Source organism: Macaca nemestrina, chromosome Y, assembly GCF_043159975.1.
Source record: "Macaca nemestrina isolate mMacNem1 chromosome Y, mMacNem.hap1, whole genome shotgun sequence".
Lineage (NCBI taxonomy): Eukaryota > Metazoa > Chordata > Mammalia > Primates > Cercopithecidae > Macaca > Macaca nemestrina.
The window spans coordinates 3,967,271-3,976,839 of record NC_092146.1 but is presented as its reverse complement, the minus strand read 5'-3'; the positions used below and the strand labels follow the sequence as shown (position 1 = coordinate 3,976,839).

General features: G+C 39.8%; 1 pseudogene; it reads right to left on the bottom strand.

Moving 5' to 3' along the window:
• Positions 1 to 8,192: 8,192 nt before the first annotated feature.
• On the bottom strand, positions 8,193 to 9,091 carry LOC139361008 (eukaryotic translation initiation factor 4E type 2 pseudogene; annotated as a pseudogene).
• Between the last annotated feature and the right edge of the window lie 478 nt (positions 9,092 to 9,569).

Genomic DNA, 9,569 nt, shown 5'->3' with positions numbered 1-9,569 from the left:
TTTATTTTTATTTTTAAATTATACTTTAAGTTCTAGGGTACATGTGCGTAACGTGCAGGTTTGTTACATATGTATACTTGTGCCCTGTTGGTGTGCTGCAGCCATCAACTCGTCAGCACCCATCAACTCGTCATTTACATCAGGTGTAACTCCCAATGCAATCCCTCCCCCTTCCCCCCTCCCCAAGATAGGCCCCGGTGTATGATGTTCCCCTTCCCAAGTCCAAGTGATCTCATTGTTCAGTTCCCACCTATGAGTGAGAACATGCGGTGTTTGGTTTTCTGTTCTTGCAATAGTTTGCTGAGAATGATGGTTTGCAGCTGCATCCATGTCCCTACAAAGGACACAAACTCATCCTTTTTTATGGCTGCATAGTATTCCATGGTGTATATGTGCCACATTTTCTTAATCCAGTCTGTCACTGATGGACATTTGGGTTGATTCCAAGTCTTTGCTACTGTGAATAGTGCCGCAATGAACATACGTGTGCACATGTCTTTATAGCAGCATGATTTATAATCCTTTGGGTATACACCCAGTAATGGGATGGCTGGGTCATATAGTACTTCTAGTTCTAGATCCTTGAAGAATCGCCATACTGTTTTCCACAATGGTTGAACTTGTTTACAATCCCACCAACAGTGTAAAAGTGTTCCTATTTCTCCACATTCTCTCTAGCACCTGTTGTTTCCTGACTTTTTAGTGATTGCCATTCTAACTGGTGTGAGATGGTATCTCATTGTGGTTTTGATTTGCATTTCTCTGATGGCCAGTGATGATGAGCATTTTTTCATGTGTCTTTGGCTGTATGCATGTCTTCTTTTGAGAAATGTCTGTTCATATCGTTTGCCCACTTTTTGATGGGGTTGTTTGTTTTTTTCTTGTAAATTTGTTTGAGTTCTTTGTAGGTTCTGGATATTAGCCCTTTGTCAGATGAGTAGATTGCAAAAATGTTCTCCCATTCTGTAGGTTGCCTGTTCACTCTGATGGTAGTTTCATTTGCTGTGCAGAAGCTCTTTAGTTTAATGAGATCCCATTTGTCAATTTTGGCTTTTGTTGCTGTTGCTTTTGGTATTTTAGACATGAAGTCCTTGCCCATGCCTATGTCATGAATGGTATTACCTAGGTTTTCTTCTAGGGTTTTTATGGTATTAGATCTAACATTTAAGTCTCTAGTCCATCTTGAATTAATTTTCATATAAGGAGTAAGGAAAGGATCCAGTTTCAGCTTTCTACTTTTGGGTAGCCAATTTTCCCAGCACCATTTATTAAATAGGGAATCCTTTCCCCATTTCTTGTTTTTGTCAGGTTTGTCAAAGATTAGATGGCTGTAGATGTGTGGTGTTATTTCTGAGGACTCTGTTCTGTTCCATTGGTCTATATCTCTGTTTTGGTACCAGTACCATGCTGTTTTGGTTACTGTAGCCTTGTAGTATAGTTTGAAGTCAGGTAGCATGATGCCTCCAGCTTTGTTCTTTTGGCTTAGGATTGTTTTGGCAATGCAGGCTCTTTTTCGGTTCCATATGAAGTTTAAAGCAGTTTTTTCTAATTCTGTGAAGAAACTCATTGATAACTTGATGGAGATGGCATTGAATCTATAAATTTTGTTGGGCATTATGGCCATTTTAATGATATTGATTCTTCCTATCCAAGAGCATGGTATGTTCTTCCATTTGTTTGTGTCCTCTCTTATTTCACTGAGCAGTGTTTTGTAGTTCTCCTTGAAGAGGTCCTTCACATCCCTTGTAAGTTGGATTCCTACGTATTTTATTCTCTTTGAAGCTATTGTGAATGGGAGTCCATTCATGATTTGGCTCTCTGTTTGTCTGTTACTGGTGTATAAGAATGCTTGTGATTATTGCACATTGATTTTGTATCCTGAGACTTTGCTGAAGTGCTTATCAGCTTAAGGAGATTTTGGGATGAGATGATGGGGTTTTCTAAATATACAATCATGTCATCTGCAAACAGGGACAATTTGACTTCTTCTTTTCCTAATTGAATACCCTTTATTTCTTTCTCTTGCCTGATTGCCCTAGCCAGAACTTCCAACCCTATGTTGAATAGGAGTGGTGAGAGAGGGCATCCCTGTCTTGTGCCAGTTTTCAAAGGGAATGCTTCCAATTTTTGCCCATTCAGTATGATATTGGCTGTGGGTTTGTTATAAATAGCTCTTACTATTTTGAGGTACGTTCCATCAATACCTAGTTTATTGAGAGTTTTTAGCATGAAGTGCTGTTGAATTTTGTCAAAGGTCTTTTCTGCATCTATTGACATAATCATGTGGTTTTTGTCTTTGGTTCTGTTTAGATGCTGGATTACGTTTATTGATTTGCATATGTTGAACCAGCCTTGCATCCCAGGGATGAAGCCCACTTGATCATGGTGGATAAACTTTTTGATGTGCTGCTGGATGTGGTTTGCCCGTATTTTATCGAGGATTTTTGCATCAATGTTCATCAAGGATATTGGTCTAAAATTCTCTTTTTTTGTTGTGTCTCTGCCAGGCTTTGGTATCAGGATGATGTTGGCCTCATAAAATGAGTTAGGGAGGATTCCCTCTTTTTCTATTGATTGGAATAGTTTCAGAAGGAATGGTACCAGCTCCTCCTTGTACCTCTGGTAGAATTCAGCTGTGAATCCATCTGGTCCTGGACTTTTTTTGGTTGGTAGGCTATTAATTATTGCCTCAATTTCAGAACCTGCTATTGGTCTATTCAGGGATTCAACTTCTTCCTGGTTTAGTCTTGGGAGAGTGTAAGTGTCCAGGAAATTATCCATTTCTTCTCGATTTTCTAGTTTATTTGTGTAGAGGTGTTTATAGTATTCTCTGATGGTAGTTTGTATTTCTGTGTGGTCGGTGGTGATATCCCCTTTATCATTTTTCATTGCATCTATTTGATTCTTCTCTCTTTTCTTCTTTATTAGTCTTACTAGCGGTCTATCAATTTTTTTGATCGTTTCAAAAAACCAACTCCTGGATTCCTTGATTTTTTGGAGGTTTTTTGTGTCTCTGTCTTCTTCAGTTCTGCTCTGATCTTAGTTGTTTCTTGTCTTCTGCTAACTTTTGAATGTGTTTGCTCTTGCTTCTCTAGTTCTTTTAATTGTGATGTTAGAGTGTCAATTTTAGATCTTTCCAGCTTTCTCTTGTGGGCATTTAGTGCTATCAATTTCCCTCTACACACTACTTTAAATGTGTCCCAGAGATTCTGGTATGTTGTATCTTTGTTCTCATTGGTTTCAAAGAACATCTTTATTTCTGCCTTCATTTCGTTATGTACCCAGTAGTCATTCAGGAGCAGGTTGTTCAGTTTCCATGTAGTTGAGCGGTTTTGATTGAGTTTCTGAGTCCAGAGTTCTAGTTTGATTGCACTGTGGTCTGAGAGACAGTTTGTTATAATTTCTGTTCTTGTACATTTGCTGGGGAGTGCTTTATTTCCAATTATGTGGTCAATTTTGGAAGAAGTGAGATGTGGTGCTGAGAAGGATGTATATTCTGTTGATTTGGGGTGGAGAGTTCTGTAGATGTCTAGTAGATCAGCTTGGTGCAGAGCTGAGTTCAATTTCTGGATATCCTTGTTAACTTTCTATCTTGTTGATCTGTCTAATGTTGACAGTGGGGTGTTGAAGTCTCCCATTATTACTGTATGGGAGGCTAAGTCTCTTTGTAAGTCTCTAAGGACTTGCTTTATGAATCTGGGTGCTCCTGGATTGTGTGCATATATATTTAGGATAGTTAGTTTTTCTTGTTGATTTGATCCCTTTACTATTATGTAATGGCCTACATATGGCTAGCCAGTTTTCCCAGAACCATTTATTAAATAGAGAATCCTTTCCCCATTTCTTGTTTTTGTCAGGTTTGTCAAAGATCAGATGGCTGTAGATGTGTCGTATTATTTCTGAGTGCTCTGTTCTGTTCCATTGGTTTATATCTCTGTTTTGGTACAAGTACCATGCTGTTTTGGTTACTGCCTCCTTACTCTTTTGAGTCTCCATCATCTCATTCCATTCCTTTCATCCACATGTAACATATTCTAACACAGTTCAATGAATGACCCTGGATCTAAATGTAAGATCTTGAAAGAAGCAAATCTTTGCTCAGTTAATATTAGGAGTCTTAACTTTTCCCAAGGTAAGAAACAGAGAAAAAATTTGGCCAATATGGACACTGTTCACTGGATGTACTATGTTCGGTGAGCAGATGTGTTTGTGTATACATGAGCTTTGATGGGGTTGCAATTTTCCTTCTTAGTAATAATTCTACCCTCATCTACTTCCTAGGAGACAGAAGACAAATAAATGAACCTTACACTTTGCTGGAGCACATCTAGATTCAGTTGCCTTGGATGTGAAGTTTGTATGTCCTATTTATCCACACCTCTCAGCAGTGCCCAGAATGGCACTAGCATAAAGTGAATGCATTGTGAGCACCTGTAAGTGAATGAATTTGTCAATGAATGAATGCATTTGGCGTCATATAAATAAGATTCTTCAGGGCATCAGAAACATACCTTATAGAGTAACACGTTGGGAGCTTGCTTTTAATTCATGTCAACCAAACATTTATACATGTGCTTTATACGGAAATGGAGCATTTGAAACAGCTATATATATGCCCTTTCCAAGTGTACTTTCGTCAGCTGAGGACATGTTCAGACGTTACCTTCTTTTCCTTCTAGAGTATTTTGGCTTGTTATCAGGTTGTGTTAATTGAGTTGGTGCATTTACTGTCTTTGAATAAGATGTCATGATTTATGTTCCCTGTCTGTCAGCCACAATTCTGCAGCAAAGATGGTAAGACTTCCACATGTGTTTTCCACAGCATTTCAACTTAATGCTAATTTTTACATTAGCACATTCTTTTTTGCTGCCACAGTCATTGTATGAGTTTTGTAGTATTAATGTCATTTTAACTCAGTTCTGGGAAAATGCAAAGATAGGAATTTGGTATGTCATTGAAACAAAATACTTCCAAGTTGCCAACCAGAGAAGTTCAGATCTACTTTGTTTTACTTTGCATTTATGTGGCTATTCTCTTTACTTTTACGTAAAATCACAATGGCATTTGCTGCTTTTTTCTGATTTGATGGTTCTCTGTATAGACGTGTAGAAAGTTACATGGCCCTCAGAATGAAAGTCTGTATTTTATCCCTAGTCTAAATTACAGAGTACGCGTTCTAATCCCTGGTTTAAGTTATGGAATGCATGTGATATGGTTTGGCAGTGTCCCCACTCAAATCTCACCTTAAATTGTAATAATTTCCGCATGTCAAGAGCAGGACCAGGTGGAGATAATTGAATCATGGGGACAGTTTTCCTCATACTGTTCTCACAGTAGTGAGTAAGTCTCATGAGAGCCAATGGTTTTATAAATAGGAATTCCCCTGCACAAGCCCTCTTGCTTGCTGCCATGTAAGAAGAAGATATGGCTTTGCTCCTCCTTGCCTTCTGCCATGATTGTGAGGCCTCACCAGCCATGTGGAACTATGAGTCAATTAACAATTTTACTTTATGAATGACCCCATATCAGGAGTGTTTTTATTAGCAGCTTAAGAATAAACTAATACAGCACATCCTCCCTAAATCCATATGTGGAAGCCCTAATCCCCAGTGGGATGGTCTTAGTAGGTGGGGCCTGTGGGAGGTATGTAGGTTTAGATGAGATCATGAGGGCGGCACCTGCACGATGGGATTAATGTCTTTATAGCAAGAGAAAGAGACTCAGAGTTCCCTCTCTCCTCCATGTGAAGGTAGAGAGACACGGCACCATCTGCAGACCAGGAAGGAGGAAGAAGGCCCTCAGTAGACACCAGATCTGCCAGCATCTTCATCTTTCCAGGCTCCAGAACTATGGGAAATAACATTTGTTGCTCAAGCCACCCAGCTTAAGGCATTAGTTAATGATCCTGAACTAAGACACTGTGAATGTGACCTTCTATGGCATTAGGGTCTTTGTAGATGTAATTAAGCTAAAAGTCTTGAGATGAGGATGTCATCCTGGGTTATTTGGGTAGACCTACCTCTAATGCTATATCAAATGCCATAAACTGGGTGGCTTAAACAAAATATGCACAAAGGACAAGAAAGACAGAAGAAGAGAAGGTGATGTGACCATGGAGGTAGATGTTGGAGTGATGTGGCCAAAAGACAGAACATCAAAAGGCACCAGAAGCCAGAAGAGGCAAAGAACAGATTCTCTCTTTGAGTCTCCAGAGAGGGTGTATTGTTGCTCACATATTGATTTTGGATTTCTGGCTTCCAGAAGTCTGAGAGAACAAATTCCTGATATCTTTTTACACTTTTTTTTTCATTTCCATTGGTTTTGGGGGACCAGGTGGTATCTGGTTACGTAAGTTCTTTAATGGTGGTTTGTGAGACTTTGGTGCACCCATCACCAGACCAATACACACTGAACCCAATTTGTAATCTTTTATACCTCACCCGCCTCCTGCCCTTTTTCCTAAGTCCCCAATGTCCATTGTATATTCTTATGCCTTTGCATCCTCACAGCTTAGCTCCTACTTATGAGTGAGTACATAAGATGTTTGGTTTTACATTCCTGAGTGACTTCATTTAGAATAATCTTCTCTAATCCCATGCAGGTTGCTGCAAATGCCATTAATTTATTCCTTTTTATGGCTGAGTAGTATTCCATGGTGTGTATGTGTGTGTGTGTGGATAGATAGATAGATAGATAGATAGATAGATAGATAGATAGATATAATTTCATAGTTTCTTTGTCAACCTATTGATTGATGGGCATTTTGGCTGGTTCCACAATCCACTCAGATTGTAGTAATTTGTTACAACAGCCACAAAAAAATAATAGAAGAAGTGTATGCATACTTTAGGCTTTGTAGTTGTCATTCATTTTAATGACTGGAACAGACAATTGGTCAAAATAGATATTAGTAATGTAATTGCCTTCCTAGAGTGTTATTGAACTGAATATTGGAGAAGTAATTATAATTTCTATTCCACAATGATTATTTTACATTATGTTCAGCCATGATTTACTATAGGAATTTTATTCATTTGATTTCTCCATGCCAGTGTCACACTTCCCTAATAAATGTGACACCTTTTGCATGGTGACTATGTGGCATTAATGAAACCAATCTCCTCCTTACTCACCTGATGTATAAATCTAATATTAATCAAATGCCTATTATAAGCCCACCATCGGGACAATCATCAGCAATGCAGCAATGGGCAAACCTAACAGGCTTCTAGGTTGATTAAGGTCACAATTTAGTAGAAATAAAAATTGAAATTACATTAAGTTCTCAGTATTTGTGAGAGTTGTAGACCATCCTGGCCATCTTTACTAAAAATACAAAAAGTAGCTGGGCATTGGGGTGCATGCCTGTAATCCCAGCTACTCAGGAGGCTCAGGCAGGAGAATCACTTGAACCAGGGAGTCAAAGGTTGCAGTGAGCCAAGATCGTTCCAGTGCACTCCAGCCTGGCAACAGAGCAAGACTCCATCTCAAAAAAGAAAAAAAAAAAATCAACATAAACACTGACTTAGCAAATCATAAACTATTGCTCCTAGGGGAAATACAAGATTAGGTTTCTATGATGTCTGGTCACAACATTTTCATCAACCAGTCAATACCTAATCTTGTTTTATGTATGTTTCTGTTTAAGAAAATCTTTCTGAGTAGATATTGTTGACTCATTCACACTGAAGTCATGTCCAGCAGCACCATGACTCATGCCTGAATAATGCTTCTCTAACACAGAGATATTTCCTGTGAGGCACATTGTAGTTTTTTAATACTGGGGACCCCAGACAGCACTTCAGCTCTGTTCTTCAGGCTGTTTTATTTATTTTTATTATTATTATTATTATTTTTAAGTGTCCCAATAATTTAATGGCATAGCTAGAAGACAGCATTTACAGCTCTTCTGGGACTCTCCAACAGAAAGCTTTTCCTGGATGCACAGACATTCATAATACTGGTAACTCTCATCAACAGCTCTGGCATCTACACGTGGCCATGGTACCCTTCCTACAGCACGGGAAGAGAACAACAGGATGCCCAAGAGGCATCTGGACAGGACACAGCAAACAGAAAGGCTGAACGCCCCCCACGGAACCCCATTAAAAAACAATGTCTATCACAAAGTCACGTTTTCCGTTTTTCCGCCTTATAAAGTCAGCGATGCTGGAGGGTGTCTAGCGGAATCCGTCCTCCAGCAATGAGTGCAAAAGGGGAGCGCACGGCTCAGGGACGTCCCTTCAGTGAGCAATGGAAAGACTGGCTGGAGGCCTCCCATCCATTTCGGACAAACACATACATACAGAAAAGGATTATTGCCAGCTTGTGTACTTTCACAATGTGATTTTTGTATTTCGAAAGCTTGAATTGTCCTTGATGCTGTCGGTGTGAGTTTTGTATTCCATAATGGTGTTGGGAGGTAGGTTAAGCACTCGCCGAAGTGTGTCCCGGATTCGGGCTGTGGTTGCTTGGTTACTGGCAGTCTTATTCCATATTGAAATAATGTCCTCCTGAAAGCGGACAGACACCACAGCCCCACAGATCTCCTCCCCAACCATGAACTGTTCCCCCAGCATGGCCAAAATGAGATTCTCCCAGCAAAGGGAGGCCAAGCCCTTCCGCAGCGGAATAATCCACTTGCCACCATTTTTATTTGCATCATCCTCCCACATGGGTTTAATTCCTTCTTTGAAGAGATGGAAGTCACTGTGGCCTTTCAGGTCCCCGGGACGTACCATGTGGCTATAAAATCTCCAGAACTGCTCCACAGAGGCAAAGGTGCCAATCTGTTTGATACTCTGTTCATAGCTCTGTGAGCTGGTGGGACGGCCGGGGGTTCTCCTGGAGTACCAAAAAGTGTAGTTGTACTGCAGGGGATGCTCTGCTGGTCCAGGAACAACAGCCTTTCTCTTGCTACTGCTCTGATTCTTGTCTCGTTCCGTTTTTTCCTTCTCACCATCTTTCTGTGTGCTGTTTTCTTCATTCTGATCATGGTCCCCACTGTCATCATCTTTCAAAGCGTCGAACTTGTTGTTCATCCTCTCGCTGCGGCTGTCGCCACTGCCTCAGGGAGTGACTTCCGCTCCACCCGGGCTTCAGGCTGTTTTAAACAGCAAAATCACCAACAAAAGCACAAACATGCAAAACCGATGGTACTCAATGGACCATAATAATTCCACTTGTTTAAAGTGTGATAGCTGAAACAAGAAGGTAGAGCATGGCCTTGTTCCACTGTAGCTGGGAATGTGCACTTTGAGCAATTTACATTTTTTTCCAGCTTTGTGTGTGTCTCTGCAAATGACTGCAAAAGTGCCATATTGATTTTGAGGTTACAAAGTTTAGTGAGCAGGAAAGTTCAGAAAGACAAAATGTATAAATAATGAAAATCAACTGTACTTAGAAAACAGAATATTCATAAATCTCAGGTCTGTAAATTTTATAATTATACAGGGCTAACTCTTTAAACCATTAGTCAACTCCATGCCTTCAAATTTTTCTTGTATTTGGTTATTTCCTAATGAGGATATTTGATGATAGCCATTGGACTAAGCATTTTCTTAAAGCA